The following is a 17,488-nucleotide window of genomic DNA, read 5'->3' as shown; positions in this document are numbered from 1 at the left end:
AAGCAATTTATAGCTTGAATACAGTGTTTTTGCTTTTCCCAGTGATTAAAATACACAGGAAAATATCATGTAGGAAGAAAGAAAATAATTTTTAGTTGTTGCTCATCACTACTAAAAGCATGTTGCTCATTAACAACTTCAAAAATGCTAATTTTGATTGTTTGTGTTTATTTATCAGAATAGAAATAGGAAAGGCACCATTATAAAAGTCTGGATGAAACAAGTAAACCACAAAATCCAATGTTCAATAAAATATAAGCATAGAAAAGTGGCATAATAAGACTTCAGCTGCACTCTTACAGGAAAAAAAAACCAATGAAACGTGCTTTATAGTCAAGAGACAAAATTTTGCACAACAATAGAAAGTCAAGATTTTTTATCCTGAGAATCTTGTTGCTATGTTCCTGATAAAAGAGTAATTCTTCACTGTACAGCCAGTGAAATTTAACTTGATCCACGTAAGTGCAAAATAAGCACATTTAATCTAACTGCTAGTTACATATCTCAAAGCCATTGTTGACTCTAGTCTACTGGAACAATGCTGAAGTTCTGCTGGCTGAAGTGTGAGGCAAGTAACCTCTGCCTACTGGGCAAACAGCTGGGTAACAGTCCTCAGCTGCTGTCAAATAATGCTTCTTAAGAAAGTGAATTGTCAAATAATGCTTCTTAAGAAAGCGATGATATATTTTAAAGTATTTATCTCAAGTCAAGTAATGTTTATACAAATATTTTCACACGGAAAATTTCAGGTATTTGTGGGCTTTCTAACAAAAAGTGCAAAAGGAAACAGTGAGACCTGTTTTTGAAAAGGAAATAAAGAAATCAGAACTTGTTACAGAATGTGCAATCTGCATTAAGAAAAATTAAGTCCCTATTAGAGCAATCATTTAGAAATAGAATATAAAATTTTGATAGTAAAGGATAACCTGGGAAAATACAACAAGCATGCTGTAGTTTTTGTCAGTGAATAAATACTCAACAAGAATTAGGTATGTTTTTGATTTATTGATTTGGTTATAGACATGTTTTCTAACTGAAAAGGCAAATTCAATATTTTGTTGTACCTGCTTTTGCGGAATGTTTCTAACTGACACACATAAAATATATTTACAAGAAAAATAGGGAAGGAGGGAAAAGGAGGAAGTAAAAAATAAACACAAAAATGGGAATTCAAGCTTTCAGAAAAATAGAAATGCTGAAATTAAAGTTACCTAAGAAGATTCCATCTGCTCTATCTTGCAAATATGTTTAGGATAAAATTATATAAATATATATGATATTTACCCTCCTGAATCTCAGCTTATTCCATACAGAATTGGCACAAACTTCAATCAGCAGCTACTCACTATTTTGCTTTCATGTTATTATTGTGTTTGCTCCTCATTTATTGTACTCCGTTAAAACTCTGCTGTGAAGACAGTACTGTCAGTATTCTTCTAGACTTCTATTCACATAAGTGTTTATCACTGAAGTAATATCATTCCTCACAACTATTAATTAATTTTCAAAATACTTTCAGTAACTCTGAAAGTTTTTACGTTACTGACAGAGACCTAAAGCACAAAATCAATTCATACACTATGTTTTGATACTTATCATATTTTCTCTGTTTATTTTCAGCATCAGGAAGTTAAATCGTATAGCAAGATTAAACTGTCAGGGTCTCAGAAACAAAGTATTGATAGAGCCTACTGTGTCCATAAGGGCTTTCATTTTTCTGAGTGACCTTTCTAGGTACTCATTCTTTAGTCCTTCAGCAGAATCCAACTGATTGAACGCAGACAGGCTCTGCACAGACAGAAGCACTAACTTCAGTGAAATTACATGATTCAACACAAAAGCACAGACACTACATTCTGAAGCCTAAGTCACAAAAGGTGTTATCAAACTGGAATAGGGTGACTGCAACTTCAATTCCTTGATAAACACAATAATTTTCCAGATAATTCCTGAAGTGTGTAATGACTGACGTGAAATAAGCCTGAATAGTAAAATACAGAATATAGTCAGACGTGTACTACTACAACATGCTTAACGAAGATGACCACCCCACTAAAGAATTACTTCCCAGTATGTTTTTTTTCATCAATAACCCCTCCATCACATTTAAACAGAGGTTGGAATAAGAGGCATTTCTTGTTTCATTGGGTTAAAACTATGCTGTTAAAGAGAAAAATTTGAGGGTTTTCAAAACTAACACAACTTGGTTAAAAAGTTATTAATAGTAAAAAGATTAATCAGAGGTCCTTCTGCTTATTTCCCAAATAAACTCCATAAAGTTTAGGTTTTCCAGGCAAATGAAACTCAGATTATCCTTTTGGTGTGATTTGATTTTATTCAAGTGCAAAAATAGACTTGAATGAACAATGCCAGTACTTAGAACGAGTGTCAAGTTCGGTACTAGGACTGACTGGGACAGAGGTTTTCTTTCATCATAGCAGCTGGCATAATAGTGTGCAGTTTTGGCTAAAACAGTGCTCATAGCACACCAGTGCTTTGGCTATTGCTGAACTGTGCTTCCAGAGTGTCAAGCCTCTATCATTTCCCCCCCCCCCTCTGCCCCCAATAAGTAGAGTGGGGATGGCCAAGGAGTTGAGAGGGAACGCAGCTAAGGCAATTGACCCCAAGTGGCCAAAGACATATTCCACACCTGTAACATCATGCTCAGCAAGAAAAAGTGGTGGTAGAGCAAGAAGGGGGCTGGAGAGAACAAGGATTGTTTTTCAAAGTGGCCACTGCTTGAAGACACAGTGGGCATCAGTCTGTGCTATGTTGTGAGTGATTGTCTTTGCATCACTTTATGTCCTCTTTATTATTATTCAGTATTTATTATTATTATTCTGTATCTTATACCATGTACAACTTTCCATGTTTCTCATTTAAGAATATGAAACAAACTGTGACCCTGCTTCACTTACATTGTTTTTTCCCTCACACACAAAGAAAAACAACCCCTTTACATCCATAAACATGTCTTATAGAGATTGTAAAAAAAAATCAAACATCACTATCAATATTTTATGTTATTCTTAGAGTACATCACGTGTCAGTGATTAAAACCAGAAATTCAAAAAATAAGCTATTAAAATATGAAAACCAAGCATTTAGTTTATGCTGTTCTTTGTCTTCAAACTGCAGCAACCTAAGGAAGGGTTTTACTGACTTTGAACAATACATTAAAGTCAATGAAGTCCTAAACTATACTTACTATAAATCTGTGATAATGAGAGTATAAATTTGAATCAGAACATAAAAGAGCTCTCCAGAAAAACATTCTGGGAGGCAAACAACAATACTGACATTCAGAGCTTTTTCAAGCTTTGACCTGCTTATAAACAGTCAGAGATTTATGTTCTTCGATGATCCTGTAAATGGTATATAAGAAAACCAGAGATTAATTCACACTGTCTTTAAACAGGCAGGATGATCTTTTAAAAGATTAAGTTATTTCTTCACAATGTGCTGAGAATTCTACAAGGCTGCATTACTTATACAGCCTGTATAATTCCTGCCCAATAAACTATTACAGCAGCATGTTTTATGATAACTACAAATATAAAGTATATGCTATGAATACTTCTCAAGAGCAATGAATACTTCTCGACAAGCCAGGAAGTTGGCTAAAACTACAGTCTGCAGTAGCCTGTCTACAATCTAAACTATGCAACTAGTCCTGAACTACACATATTGCTATCTAATGAAACATGTGGTGCTGTGCTTTCTTTCTTTTATTGTTCTCTCTCTGTTTTTCTTTCTTTCTTTTTTACTTTTATTTGTTTAGGCACTATGACATTCTAAGAAAAAAGGAGAGGATAAGGAATTCTACACAAATTGCTGATAAACCAGAAGTGTGAAAGAACAAGCTTAGCTCTCTACACAATAAAGCCAGTCCTCTGTGACACAGATGACAGCAACTGGAGACCTAGGACAGGATTCACTAAGCTGGCTTAGAAGATCTTTAAGCTACTAAAAGGGCAGTTTTGAAGCCAAGCTGTGGAATATTTCAATTAGAAATAACATTTTGGAAATCAGTAACTATATCTTATAAACTCACTCCACCCAGATGAAATAACACCTCTTTGCATGAGATCAAACCCAGACCTTCAATGTTAGAAAATTCTGCAAATCTATCAATAACATTGCTATATGAAAGACATTTAAGTGGACAAAATATCTGCAATTCCTGTGTAAAACCACAGAATTCAAAATTCCTTGGTCTGGAGAAAAGAAGTTGGAAGGCATGATGCTCCAGGTCAGGAATGAAAACTCTCATTACATGGGGTGAGAACAGCACTCTGATAGATCCTCCAGTAATTTGTCATGCATCTCATGAAGTGGGCGCTGAGAAGGCAGTAAAGAACTCTGCTAACTAAAATGCAGGCTTTTTCCTTAGGATCATGAACTTACATGCAGTAGCACAGTGAAAAGTTAAAATGAAAAGTGAACTGAAGTGTTGGTTATTCTGAACTGACTAAAACATTAATGTATTTTATATTTCAAGTTTGCATGGCATTTTTTCTGACTTCCATAATAATAACAACATACACCAAATACATGTTTCAGTACTTTACAGCAGGAACAAACAAGTACTTGGTGGGTCAGGAAATCCATTCTTATCAATAATATTCAAGGTTTTCAAAAGTTCTGATGTGATATCCTGCCTGTTTTCTGAGTATATATTTAAGCCCAAACTCCATCTCCAAAAGCTCACATTCTGAAGAAGGAATCCTTACACAAAACAGGGAGGGGGGACATTATAATAACAGAAAAGTAGGGTTTAAACAAAGTGCCTACATCAGATGTCCTATAAATTAATAAGAATTCAATGTCTTTTGCCTTGTAGGCATCATAGCACAAGCTATACATGAAATGGAATTTGGATGATGTGGCTGCACTGGTATGAAAAAGCACAGATGAAACAGCTAAGCATACAAACATGCCATGCCAAATTAAAAAAAAGAGGGTATGATATCAGAAGAAAGGTGAATGAAACAATGTAGCAGTAGTGAATTATAGTGAAGATGGAAAAAGAATACTGAACTTGACAGGATGGCACAAAAAAGTAGGTAATGTAAAGGGACAGCAATGGGTATGATTAGGAAGATGAACTATATTAGCAGCTAGGTTGTTGATAAAATGGAAGATGCATACAAAAGATTGGAAGGAAGATGACAAAGGAAATTATTTGTATTGTATTCACACATGCAAAAACCTGGATGTAATAAACAGAGCTGGAAAATAATTCCAGTTGGAGAAAAATGGTGCTTGGATGTGATTATGGATGTACAACTGAAGGAAAAACTGCAGGCAGCAAAAGTCTTGCATAAACAAAATCGGTAGTGGTATAAGCAAGAAAACCAGAGTATTTTCCTGGATTACTAGGAAAGATAACAGCTTCAACAGCCAAAAATAAAGCTAAAATGAAGGCAAGCTATTCACTGGAATGGTAAAAATCTGGATTGATGGAAACACCTGCCTTCATCCATCTGCTGACAACAATAGATAGCATCTTCAATGCTGACAGTATTTAGATATCAGGGTAAAGCTAGGGAATAAATTACTGTAGTACAGTGGAGCAATATTTAAAGAGAAACAAACTAAGGAAAAAAATAAGATGAAAAAGCATTAAAAGGAAAGAAAAATCAGACTACTATCCAAACTAACTGGAATTAAAATTCCTTGAATACACGCCACTTTAGAATGGTTATAAAGTGTGGAGTATGACCTGGTTCTTCAACTACAAACTACCTATACTGATATAAAATATATACCTATCATGACAATAAGATGAAACCCCTATTTCATGTTTAAAATTTTGATTTTATTCCATCATAAGGGGAGTTATGTTATTTTTCATTCAAACATAAATGTGTCCTTTAATATCACCATTGTGAGGCTGCTCACTAACATCTTTGAAAGGTTGTGGCAGCCAGGAGAGGTACCTAAGAACTGAAAAAATGCAAATGTCACCCCAGTCTTCAAAAAGAACAAGAAGAAGGACCTAAAGAACTTCTGGCCAGTCAGCCTGATCTCAATGCCTGGAGAGGTGATGGAGTGTCTCATTCTGGAGACCATCTTTATCCATGTAGGTGACAAGAAGGTGATCAGGAGCATGGATTCACTAAGGGTTAATCATTGTTTGATGTCTTCTACAAAGTAAAAACTACCTGGAGGGATGAGGGGACAGCAGTGCATATTGTCTACTTTGACTTCAGCAAGGCTTTTGACACTGTCTCTCACAATATCCTTGGTAGGCAAACTCAGGAAGTGTGGTCTGGGTGAGTGGACAGTGAGATGGATTGAGAACTGGCTGACTCCAGAGAGTCACAATCAGTGACACAGGTTCTGGTTGGAGGCCTGACACTTGTGGTGTCCCCCATTATTCAATATTGGGAGTTGTTTAACTTACTCATCAATGACTTGCATGAAGGGGCAGATGCCTCCTCAGCAAGTTTGGTGATGACCCCAAGCTGGGAGGAGCAACCAATACCCCAGAGTGCTGTGCAGCCCTTCAGAAGGGCCTTGCCAGGCTGGAGAGATGGGCAGAGAGGAAATTGAGCAAAGGGTCCTGCACCTGGGGAGGAGTGACCCCATGCACCAGCACAGGCTGGGATTGACCTGCTGGAAAGTAGCTCTGTGGAAAGTGACCTCGGGGTCCTGGTGAAAACAAGCTGTGCAGGAGCCAGCAGTATTGAGTGTGGGTGTGTTTATTTTGTCCACATAAATTGCAGTTTATTTAATCCACTTCCCTGTGTTTGAGTCCTGCTGTAATTTCAGCACAGAATCTTGAAGATAATTTAGTCATGCTGAAAATTTAATCATAAATTATTCTTTTCTTTTTCCAAGTGATTGCCTGACTTCAGAAAGAAAAATTAAAAACTGATATAAGAGGACAATAAACAAATATGCTCTATACAGAAGCAGTCAACATTGTTGATAAACCTGTAAAAATATTTACCTATATGAAAAAAAGTACAGTCCCACTGGTTTGTTGCGTACACATATGACAATTAAAATAGAGAAGAGGTTCTGATATTTTTCTAAGAGCTTCTACAAATAAGTTTTAGGACTTACCCTTATTGTGTATTCCAGTGAAATACACCGAACTAATGCAGTTTTGTCTAGATTTTGAGAAGTAAAAATGTTATTTGGGTTGTCAGTCACATGCATGAAATAGCTTGTGTTAATGCAATTATGTGTTTTGAGCTTTCCATGTTTGCACTTTGCCCTGACACAACCAAAACTTCAGCCCTTGTGACACTAATCTCTAAGTGGAGCAGCAGGAAAAAAAAAGTGCTAAACAAGCATTAGTAATTATTCTGGCAGCATTTATACCAATTGAAAAATGATAAAGCATGCCTTGAATTGAGCTGTGGGCGTAGTGGAGAGGTTCTTTAAAGAATGTTATTCTCTTACAATATTGCAAAGTCAGCTCTACCTTGCTGCTACAGATGTAATAGTTTGCTTTTCTCTTGTTCTTTCCCTTAAAGGCAGATTCTATATCTTCTTTAGGCAAGTTACTATATTGCCTCTACTATCTTTAAAAGAATTTTCTTCATACATAGCCTGAAACTCCAGTTCTATAATGCAATTACTTTTGTTTGCCCTTCAGATACATTATTGCTTAGACTAAATAATCACAGATAGTTTTCTTTGTATGTTATTTTGCATCTTAATGCTCACATTGCTCCTAGTCTGCCTTTATCGCCCATATCTCTCTAAGTGGAATAAGAAAACCAGAACAAGCACAGCTTGTGAACACTTACCATGGCTAAGCAGAGAAAAATTATGTCACTTGTTGATTTCAGCACGTCTGGTATTTCTGCAATATTATTCTGATTCTGACTGATATGCTACACATCAGATGTTGTCATCAGAACAAATGAATTTAGATATTGGATTCCACAAACTGGCTAGACAGTAGCTTCTCTTTTATGTACTTACTAGAGTACGTGCCCTGTCTATGAAAGGGGCAACTTTTTTTAACCTCCTTAGTATGTGATGACTAGTCAGTCTATTGCTACCATGGTAGAACCACATTGCTCTAATGGTTGCTTTTTTTTAGATAACCATCCACTTCATACAAGTAATAAAAAACTTATTGGAAAAAAATGAATTTGCCTTCAAAATCCTTAATACCAACATTCTTTTTCCCAAAAGACTTTTTTAATATTAAAATCACGCTGCTCCATCACAAAAGACTGAGATCCATTTTAAGACAAGTTTCACAAGCTTGGACTCTTACCTGCAGATCTGAGTCCTAGATTTAAAATATTCCCTGATTTAGATTTCAGCATCCAAAGAAATTTGAGTCTTAATTTCTACTTTCTTATATTAAGGCATGTGTACCTTCCTAAATATTTTGCTGTTTGACTGACTCTGTTTCCTTTATAAAAAAAACTTAACCTCATGAGCCATACCATGGAGGTCCTGAAGTACCCACAGCCAAGCACATCCTTCTGTAACTCCCTGGACTGGCACTTGTATTTAGCAAAGTGTGCTTTTCTTATAACAAAACAAATATCATTAAGTAGGACCTATTACATTGCTTCCTTTATCACATTGTAGAATTAAATAGCATTAAAGAAAACAATTTTCAAAGCAGTCCAGTTAAAGGAATGTATTACTGTCAAAATGAAAAATGTTTATTTTCATGTGAGAAAAAAGTGTCGTATCAAACAATTTTACGATTCAAGAAGTGTGACTATATAACATTGCAGCCTTAATATTATCCAAGTTTAGACAGTTACTTAGTATTACAGTACCAACACTGCATGTTTTTCAAAAGAACTTCTACATATCTTTCACTAAACAAAACCTTGCTCCATTGATACACTCAATAAAATAAATGGGACAAAGAGCAAAGTAGCTTGCTGCAGAGATCCATCTTGTGCTATCAGGGAAAAGAAAATGGAAGTGTAAGAAATGCCACCAAGTTGCTTAAAAATAGCTCCTCTTTTATCTAACAGCCTGCTCAATAGAACACTCATCTCCTAAATGATAGCTTTCAGTTCCTTCTCTGCAGTGCAAAGGGAGTAAAAATACTAACCTTCAGTTTTTTAGGGAGTGTTAAAACCATGGAAGTGGTTTTGGAGTGTTAAATGGAAAAAGGACCTACCTAATCTCTTTGCATACAGCTCAGCATGGCAAAAGCCATTGAGAAGTTATCAGTTATGTTGGCAAATGGGAGAAGCCTTGTAAAGGGGATAATTTCACAAGAAAACATGACAAAAAGATGTACTGCATCATTTTGAGGAATGATAGTGTGTTCTCAGATATAAATTTCCTACGGTGTGTCTAAACTGATCACAGAAGCACAATGAAAGATAAGCATTTGTGAATCAGCACTTCAATGGCTCGCTGACCTTTGTAACAGGGAAACTTTAGAGACAGATTGCAGAAGGGACTTTAGAAAGAAGTTCAGTATCACAATTCACCCCCTTAAAAGCACAGCATCAGAGTCACCTTTGTCATGAGATCATTTTCAGCCTACGGCTCTGAGGGTGCAGGCGGGACACAGAGCAGCTACCTGCTGTTGTGCCTGCAAAGGAAGTGTGAAGGGAAATTGGTCAGTTCAGGTTCTGTGCTGAAACCAGGGAAACCTATATCTTCCAAAGGTAGAAATCAGGAATGAAGTGTCCCTGCATGTTTCTTTCAGGAAACTGGCAGAAGACCTATAGACAAAGTGGTGAAACAGAGAAGCCCATATGATACAAAAAGGATATCAGTAATATTAGGCACGAGGAATTCCAGTGAAAAAGTGATTGACCAGCTGGAAAGGAATGCAGGAGTGGCAGACATGGAAGCTGAAATGGACACCCTCCAAAGTAGCTGATTAAGGAAGCAAATGGTCCAATCCTCAACAGCAAATGTAGAACCCACCTCAGTCCTAGCAAGACTGAAGCTATAGGTCACTTACACCATGAATCATGAGTTAGACTGGATTTCAGATTCACCAGCCACCTGGTTATTACTTCATACAGCTGATTTGTAATGATAGTAGTAATACAACAATCTAAGGAGAGAAGGAAGTTGAAGAATTCAAATTCACGTAGTACATCTTGTTGAGGAAGAACAGAAAGAGAGCATGGATGAATCCTCTTGTTTTCATGTTCAGACCGAAAAAGAGAGAGAACTGCTAAGTGACTGAAAAGGACATGTACAAACTTAAAGAAGAAAAACAAAACAAACCCCAAACAACATTACCAGTTTGGGATTTCCCTCAAACACCAGAAGGATCAATTAGATAATGTATCTGTGAAGAGTAAACCAGAGCACAGACCTCAGTGATAATATAGGTTAATGGCTAACAACTTTTATGAATACAGCAGGAGACAGGATGAAGAGGAAGCTCCTGAAATGCTTTCTTGAGGAGTAATAAGGGTGGATAGGCACTGCTTTCCATTTGGCTCCAATTAACAGAGAATGAAGAGTGAATGGGAAGATTAAGTGGTAATGTAGTTGAGATTGGTCACAAAAGGACAAAGTTCTTGAAAGTTAGATTAAAAGGAAAATAATTCAAAGGAAAATCAGTGCTTTTTTAAGAAGGAAAATCCAGTGAAAGGACTCTTAGTTAAAATTTCCTGGGAGACTTGCTGAAGGTGAAAAAGAAATTAGAGTGAAGTGGTAGCTCTTTAAAAAACTAATTTACCCAAAGGAGAAGAAAGGTTTCTGATAGATATTGAAGAATTTTGGCATTTCTTAAGCATGTTTTTCCTGCTTTCTAAATTTCTTCTTTAGTTGAAAAGTCAAAATAAGTTGGTTTTCTGTTTTAATTGGTGCACCGGTGATAAAGGATTAAGACCCTGCAAGGAAAGAATGAATGCATTTATGAATAGTTGCATAACCTAGGTATTTTCAAGCCCACTGAGTGAAATGAACTTCATCTTGAGGTATACAAAATCAGCAAATGATAAAATATTAGCTAAAAGGTGTCTTCAACAGTGACATAGCTCAGAGCAGTAGAGTGCAGCAATCCCTCATTTCCCCACTTACTCCATGTTGGCTCACACTGTGGGGCAGTTTTTCTGCATGTGAAGGGGATTCCTTTTGGATGAAATTAAATCAGAAGATCTGTTCAAAGTGCAGCAACAGTCTCTAAAAGGAACAGAAAGGTCTGAATCAATGTGTGATCTGCAGCACAAGCAAGTCCCACAGTAAGTACCAAGTGCACATGCACCAACAGAATGCTCTCAAATCACAGAGACCTCCTGCATCCTTCTGCTTCTTGTACCACTTAAAAGGCTAAAGGTCTCAAGGTCAGTAACCAGCTCACACAAATGCCCTCAAGCTAAAGGTATTTCTTTATATTATATCAAGACCTCCTATGGTTAAATATATTTTCTTCTTGCTTCGGCTGCTGTATCCCTCTTCAGCACTTTTCTAATTTGCTTGTCTTGCCTGCCTGCCTTTTTTTTTCTTTTTTTTTCTAAATTGACAATGATTTTCCTTTTCCATCCCCACTTTCCCATCATCTTCTTCAGTCTCATAGAAGATTCAATACATTGCAGTCATAGTACCAGTTCATAGTCAAGGGTCTCATCTGTATCACTTTGTGTCCCTAAGTTTTGCATCTACCGTCAGTTGTCCCCAAGATTTTGAACTTCCATCTGTCCAAATGCAAAACTGCAAATGCTCTCTCATTTATCCTGCCTCTTGCTCGTACAAAGAAACAAGTGAGAGATTTCAAGTCATTATTTCAGGGTGTCTACTTAATCATTTGCCTCCACCACAAGACTTAAGATACCATCTCTTCCATTCTAGCCAATACCCAAACACAAACTTAGAAAGCAACTGGCACTATGTGTTGCATTTAAGTGAACAGCTAAAATAAGACTTGCTTTGATGGCAAAGGGCGTGAGAAGACCCATGTCACCTCCACTAAACAGATGATAGCATCCTCTGGCACTTGCTCAAGCAACACCAGGAAGCCTGGACAGCTGACAGCAAGAGTCTGTAAAATATCTTTCCTTTGGCTGTCTTTGAGCAACATGTATAACAGGGATGTTTTTTCCAGGGCACCAGAGTAATCATAAAGTAAATAAATATGCATACCTATACTCTAGGTTTTGGGTCCTTGGTACAAACTGTCTTTTCTACTGATCTATTCATATTGCACCACAGTAGTTTTTGCTGTGTGGCTCATAATTATGCAGCCTATGAGCACAAAGTCTGTGAGAGCTCATTAAGGATGGATGAGAGCAAACTGTAAAGGTGAAAACTAGAAGACAGAATTGGCATTTATCTTTTAAAAGGCAAAAGAGTGGCAGTAAAGATCAACTTACCTTGAATCCTTTGAAAAATATCATGAACTCTACCAGAAGAGATAATCAAACAAGCTATTTGTAGGAAGCTGGAAGATGCCCATGAGGTCTATGAGATGCAAAAGCAATGAAAAACCAAAACAGGATAAGGATGACACAAGGGACAATGCAAATAAACATTAAATAATAAGGGGGTTGGGAAATTAGAGAGACATACAAAGGGCTAAAATTGATGCCGTTCAAATTGGTGAAGAGAAAGTAAGCACACGATAATAAAATATGAAAACACTTGATTCATGCCTACTGATAATAAAACAGTAAACAGTGAACTTACAATGAAGGAATTGAGAATCAAGTGGGTGTCAGTAAAATATGGAAACTGGACCAGAAAGATCTTGCAAGGTTGTACAATATCCATTTGAAATTATTTTAAATTACTTTTTTGACAGACATATCAAGAATGATGCAGTTTAAGCTACGTTGCAGCAAAGGGTGGAGCAGCTGGCTTTTGGAAACCTTTTCCTGAAATTCTCTCTATAATTCTTTTTAGATTTCCATGCAGAAACTATTACACACAGTATGTATCTTCACAAGATGTCTCATACTTGTTGAGGAAATCCTATTTCAAAATGCATTTAAATCTCTTTTAAGCCCACTCTATAACACTACACATATCTAAGCCACACAAATAAAGAAAAATCAAAAGATGGTAGAATACATTAAAATTTTTACTTTATTATGTTTTGTGGAATATATTTTTATCATGCTTACTGTATGTACAGTATTTTGCTGAGTCCACAGACAAATAGAAATAAGAATGTTGTTAAACCCAAACCAAACAAATAAAACCCGAAAAACCCCAAACAATTCCCCCACCCCCCCCCAAAAAAAAAAAAACAACCTAAAAAGAAAGAAAGAAGATTATAAGAGATGAAGAATGAAATATATCTGAATTTTCAGTGATTGCCCTTTTGGTTGTTATAGGCATCATAATTTGTTCTAATAGAGCTCCTGAATCCAAACAGAAGCATATTTAACATGTAAGTTTCAAGACTTATTGCTGACTTCATTATTCAGGAAAATGTATGTACTCTTAGTTGGTTTAAGAACTACACTTGCCTTGACTGTTTCAGGATTATGATAAAATTGCTGTAGTGATCACCAATAACTGACAGCTTCACTGGATTGCAAGAAAACAAAGTACCTGTTTCTAGTCTAAATAACTGACATAATCTATATCTGTGGGGTGTTTTTTGTGGAAGAAGTAGTAGAACAATGGAACAGCATAATTTCTTACTGTGCAGACAGTAAGGCAGTTTCAAGAATACCTACATAAGTTGTTCCATAAGGCAATTAAACATGCAGGAAATTATTCACATACTTCATTTACTTATATTCCTCAACACTCTCAAGAGAAGGGTGAACAGGGTCCTTTTTTACATAAAGAATGGAAAACAAAAGGCAAAAGGCCCTGAAAACTGGGCAATAGACCGAGAGCAATCTGTTTATGTTCTTTTAAGAGAAAAATTAAATGAAACCCCAGAAAGAATGAATCCAAATGTGAATAGTGTACCACTGTGCATACTGCAAAACAAAGATATCCATAAGCCAAAGTCAGACCTAAGTGCAGCTGTCAAATAACAAAGCAAGAATTACTCAAACAGAGAAAAGGGCATCAAGCTTTCAAAGACATAATATATAATATTTGATCTGCCTGGTATGCAAACCTATAAACTTATCTCACACATACCTGAAAAAGAGGTCTAAAAACCATGGAAACTTGGAAGTGTGTCTTGGATTACAGAAAATATTTTCATGCAGCATCAGTAGTAGTGCATGTATTCCTTCAGTCAATTAAAACAGCAATAGAAACACAGAATCATTGCAACTGGACTGACTGGTGCTTGACTAATCCAGCTCATTGGGTGCTCACAGCAGCCACACCAGCTTGCTCAGGACACTGTCCACTTTGAACTCTGACTGCTTCCAAGGACTGGGACTCCACTGTCTCCTGAGCAACCTCTTTCAGTGTCTGATCAACCTAAAACAGGTTGCTTGTCTTACCTGCCTGCCTTTTTTTTTTCTTTTTTTTTTTCCTAAATTGACAATGATTTTCCTTTTCCATCCCCACTTTCCCATCACCTTTGGGTTTTGAAATTTTGAAATTTGAAAGCTAAGGATTTTATCTCAATTTTTTTCATTACAAAAAGAGAAAGGGAACTGAACATATTGTCAAGGCAAACTAACATGAAGCTCATACAGTGAAATGAGGAGGTCTCTACTGCCTGCTGCAAGGGAAATCATGGGTCAGGTGAAGGCACTGAGATTTCTGCTGCCATTTCTTGTCAGTATTTCAGCAAATAGATGCAATATAATTTTCAGTATCTGAGTTTTAATACCTTAACAAAGTTTTTTAAGTAATATAAATGTGACAAAGGACAAGATCTAGTGCTTTGTCTTTTTGTTTTTCTCCCTAGTGAAAATCAACCCTATGATGACAAACTGGTCAAATGTAAAGTTCATTTCAAACTCTTATAATAGAAACCCAAGAGTTATCCTAATATTCACACAGAAATGGAGACCATAAGGAACCTGAGTTGATTCCTTCAGCAGCTCAATTTTACTTAGTTATCCTTACACTGAGGCTGCCCAGAGCTTTGAAGTTTTTCTCTCAGATAGGTATTGACTTTTGATGCCATGATACAAAGCTACAATTTAGGTTGGTACTACCTTGCACTGCATCATGCACACTTTTCTACAAATGTTCAAGAAGGTACACTTAACAGGTCCAAAAAATGCTATATGCAGACTGAAAAGCATCCTAACTCTACATTTTTGAACTTATCTTTATAAATCCAAAGTTTGCAAACATTTAAAGCCATGTAAGTCCCTATCTTTACAATAAACAATTTACATAATAAGGGAAAAAGTAGAAGGAAAAATGTGCTGGTAACCCCAGTTCCCACAATCAAAGTATTCTGTCTCCAAGCTCCTGGCTGGAGACAGAATGCCATAGAGAGCTTAAAGAAATCAACAATATCAAGACCTTAAACATTTTCAGAAAGGAGCCTTTTCCAGAATGTATTTTCAGATTTTAATTGCATATTTCATTGCAATTTCATAAGCATCACACTGACAGATATGGTCACATAATGCTGAGTATCTGCACTATTATATAGCACTCTAGGAAGACAAGATCACATTGGCTGCAGCATCCTACATTACAAACAAGTTATCTTGAATCTAAGACTCCACAGTATATTTCAAGAACGTATTTAACAATTACATGATTAATTAAAGCTGCCACTGAATAATATTAGAAAGAGGAAAAAACCTCCAAACTAACCAGCAAAACAAATATGAACAGGTGGTAAATAAAGGACTACATTAAAACAAGCAGCATGGTACCAGAATCCTAAATGCTCTTTTGCCTCATAGTATCTAACATGCACTGTTTTAGCACATTTCTAAAATAAATCTCTTATCTTATCTCTACAGATTCTGAGATAAAATAGATGCAGCACAATTCTGAGATTAGGGGCCAAGTTTACATGTGTAAGCAAGTAGATTGAATCAAGAGTAATAAAACACAATTTTAATAGGTACACATTATGTGTCTTTTTTTTTTCTTCTGCATAGGTATATCATACAGATTTCAGTTTTAAGTAACGAAAAATTATCAGTTCCATCTGTTTTGTTATTCTCTTTGGCACAGGCTAAACATAACACAGAGGTATGGGATAGATTATATGTTGTTTTATTAGGTTAATTTGATCTTGTATTGACATTAGTATATGTCAAAATTAATGGCTTTTTAATGACATGCTAATGGTTAACTAGAAGTACTGAGAAGGGGTGAAGGCCTAGATTTAAAAATTATTAATATGACAAGTTTTTCAATATTACTATACATAAAACTGAGAACATGTGAAAAAAAAGGAAAGAAAACTTAAACTCGTTTTCCTCTTCCTTTCATTCTGGGGATAAGAGGAGAACAGTAAACTACAGAAATAATATTTCCTTATATCAAGTCTGTAAGTATTTTCTCTAATTCCCCTTTTCTCAAAGTATTTTTCCCAGAAAATAAAATAAAGACTGAAAAAAATAGTGAATACCACATCAGCATGATAATTTATCTACAAAAATAAAAGATACACGATCCAATTCTCTTTTGAGACAAGTTCATTACTAAATTATAGTTGCAAAGCAAAAAAAGCACATTACATTCCCCTGCATGGACCCAATTAAAAACCACAAAGAAAAGGAGTTAGAAACAATTTTTTTAAATAGCAAAAATATTTTAAAAAAGGAAGTCCTTAAGCCATTTTCTTCAGGAGTTACAAAATTTAATTTGAGTGAAAATTTATTGAGATAAAACCATTCAGGGATGAAAAAGGGTCAATATTTGCAAAGATACTTTGGACAATGGGATCCAAAGGAGTTTTTCCCGGACCTCTGCCAACATCTAAAATGAGTAATATATATTTTGCTTTTATACAAATGTTTAATGTTATGTTGTAATGATATTGTTTCACTAGTTGAAATACAATATTTCTCCATTGCCCCATAATAAGTGTGATCATGTAATGGCTGATATAAAAAATCCCCAACCAAACAAATCCTCCATAAAGCCTTGGAGCTTTAAAACTAGCAAAAAATGTGGATTTTGATGTGTCAATTGTTTATTTCTCATCCTTATTTACCTCATTTATCTTTATGATTTTCTGCTGTTATCCCATGCCCCTTAAACCATGTTGTTTCATTCCTGTAAGCCTTTTTGCATTGAGCTGTACCTTAGGAAACTCATTGCTTGTTACTTGCTACTTTTTACTGCATGGTTGACCTGCTTTTCATTGCTCATTCTTACTTGGCAATGACCTTGGTATTGACTAAACTTGCTGGGGTCAAAAAGCTCTCAGTAGGTTGACTTTGGCTATATTTCAGGCCTTTTGTGTGGTTTTTGGTTTTTTTTTTGTTGGTTGGTTGGTTTTTTGTTTGGCTGGTTTGTTTTTGGGCTTTTTGTGTGAAATCACCTTTATTTCTATGTGTACTACATTATGTTCCTTTCAAATACAGTAATTAACAACCTCTACACATTCCATAGTAGCTCTTGATCAACTCTATCATAACATTTTCTTCAATATTATTGCATGTTTTCAAAATTTTGTTAAAGGTAGATTATTTTTGATTGATGTCTAACAGGAGCCTAAAATATAGACCGTTCC

The 17,488-nt window shown here is 35.8% G+C and overlaps 1 protein-coding gene across 2 annotated transcripts in view; it reads right to left on the bottom strand.

The window, feature by feature from the left end:
* The window catches only part of SGCZ (sarcoglycan zeta), a 395,003-nt gene that overhangs the window by 100,526 nt on the left and 276,989 nt on the right, over window positions 1-17,488 (bottom strand). The window lies entirely within an intron of this gene.

The sequence above is a fragment of the Agelaius tricolor genome, unplaced genomic scaffold (assembly GCF_023055355.1).
Source record: "Agelaius tricolor isolate 1412-34295 unplaced genomic scaffold, bAgeTri1.0.p SCAF_8, whole genome shotgun sequence".
NCBI classification, from domain to species: Eukaryota; Metazoa; Chordata; class Aves; order Passeriformes; family Icteridae; genus Agelaius; species Agelaius tricolor.
The sequence above is the reverse complement of the archived record's forward strand: the minus strand, read 5'-3'. Positions and strand labels throughout refer to the sequence as shown.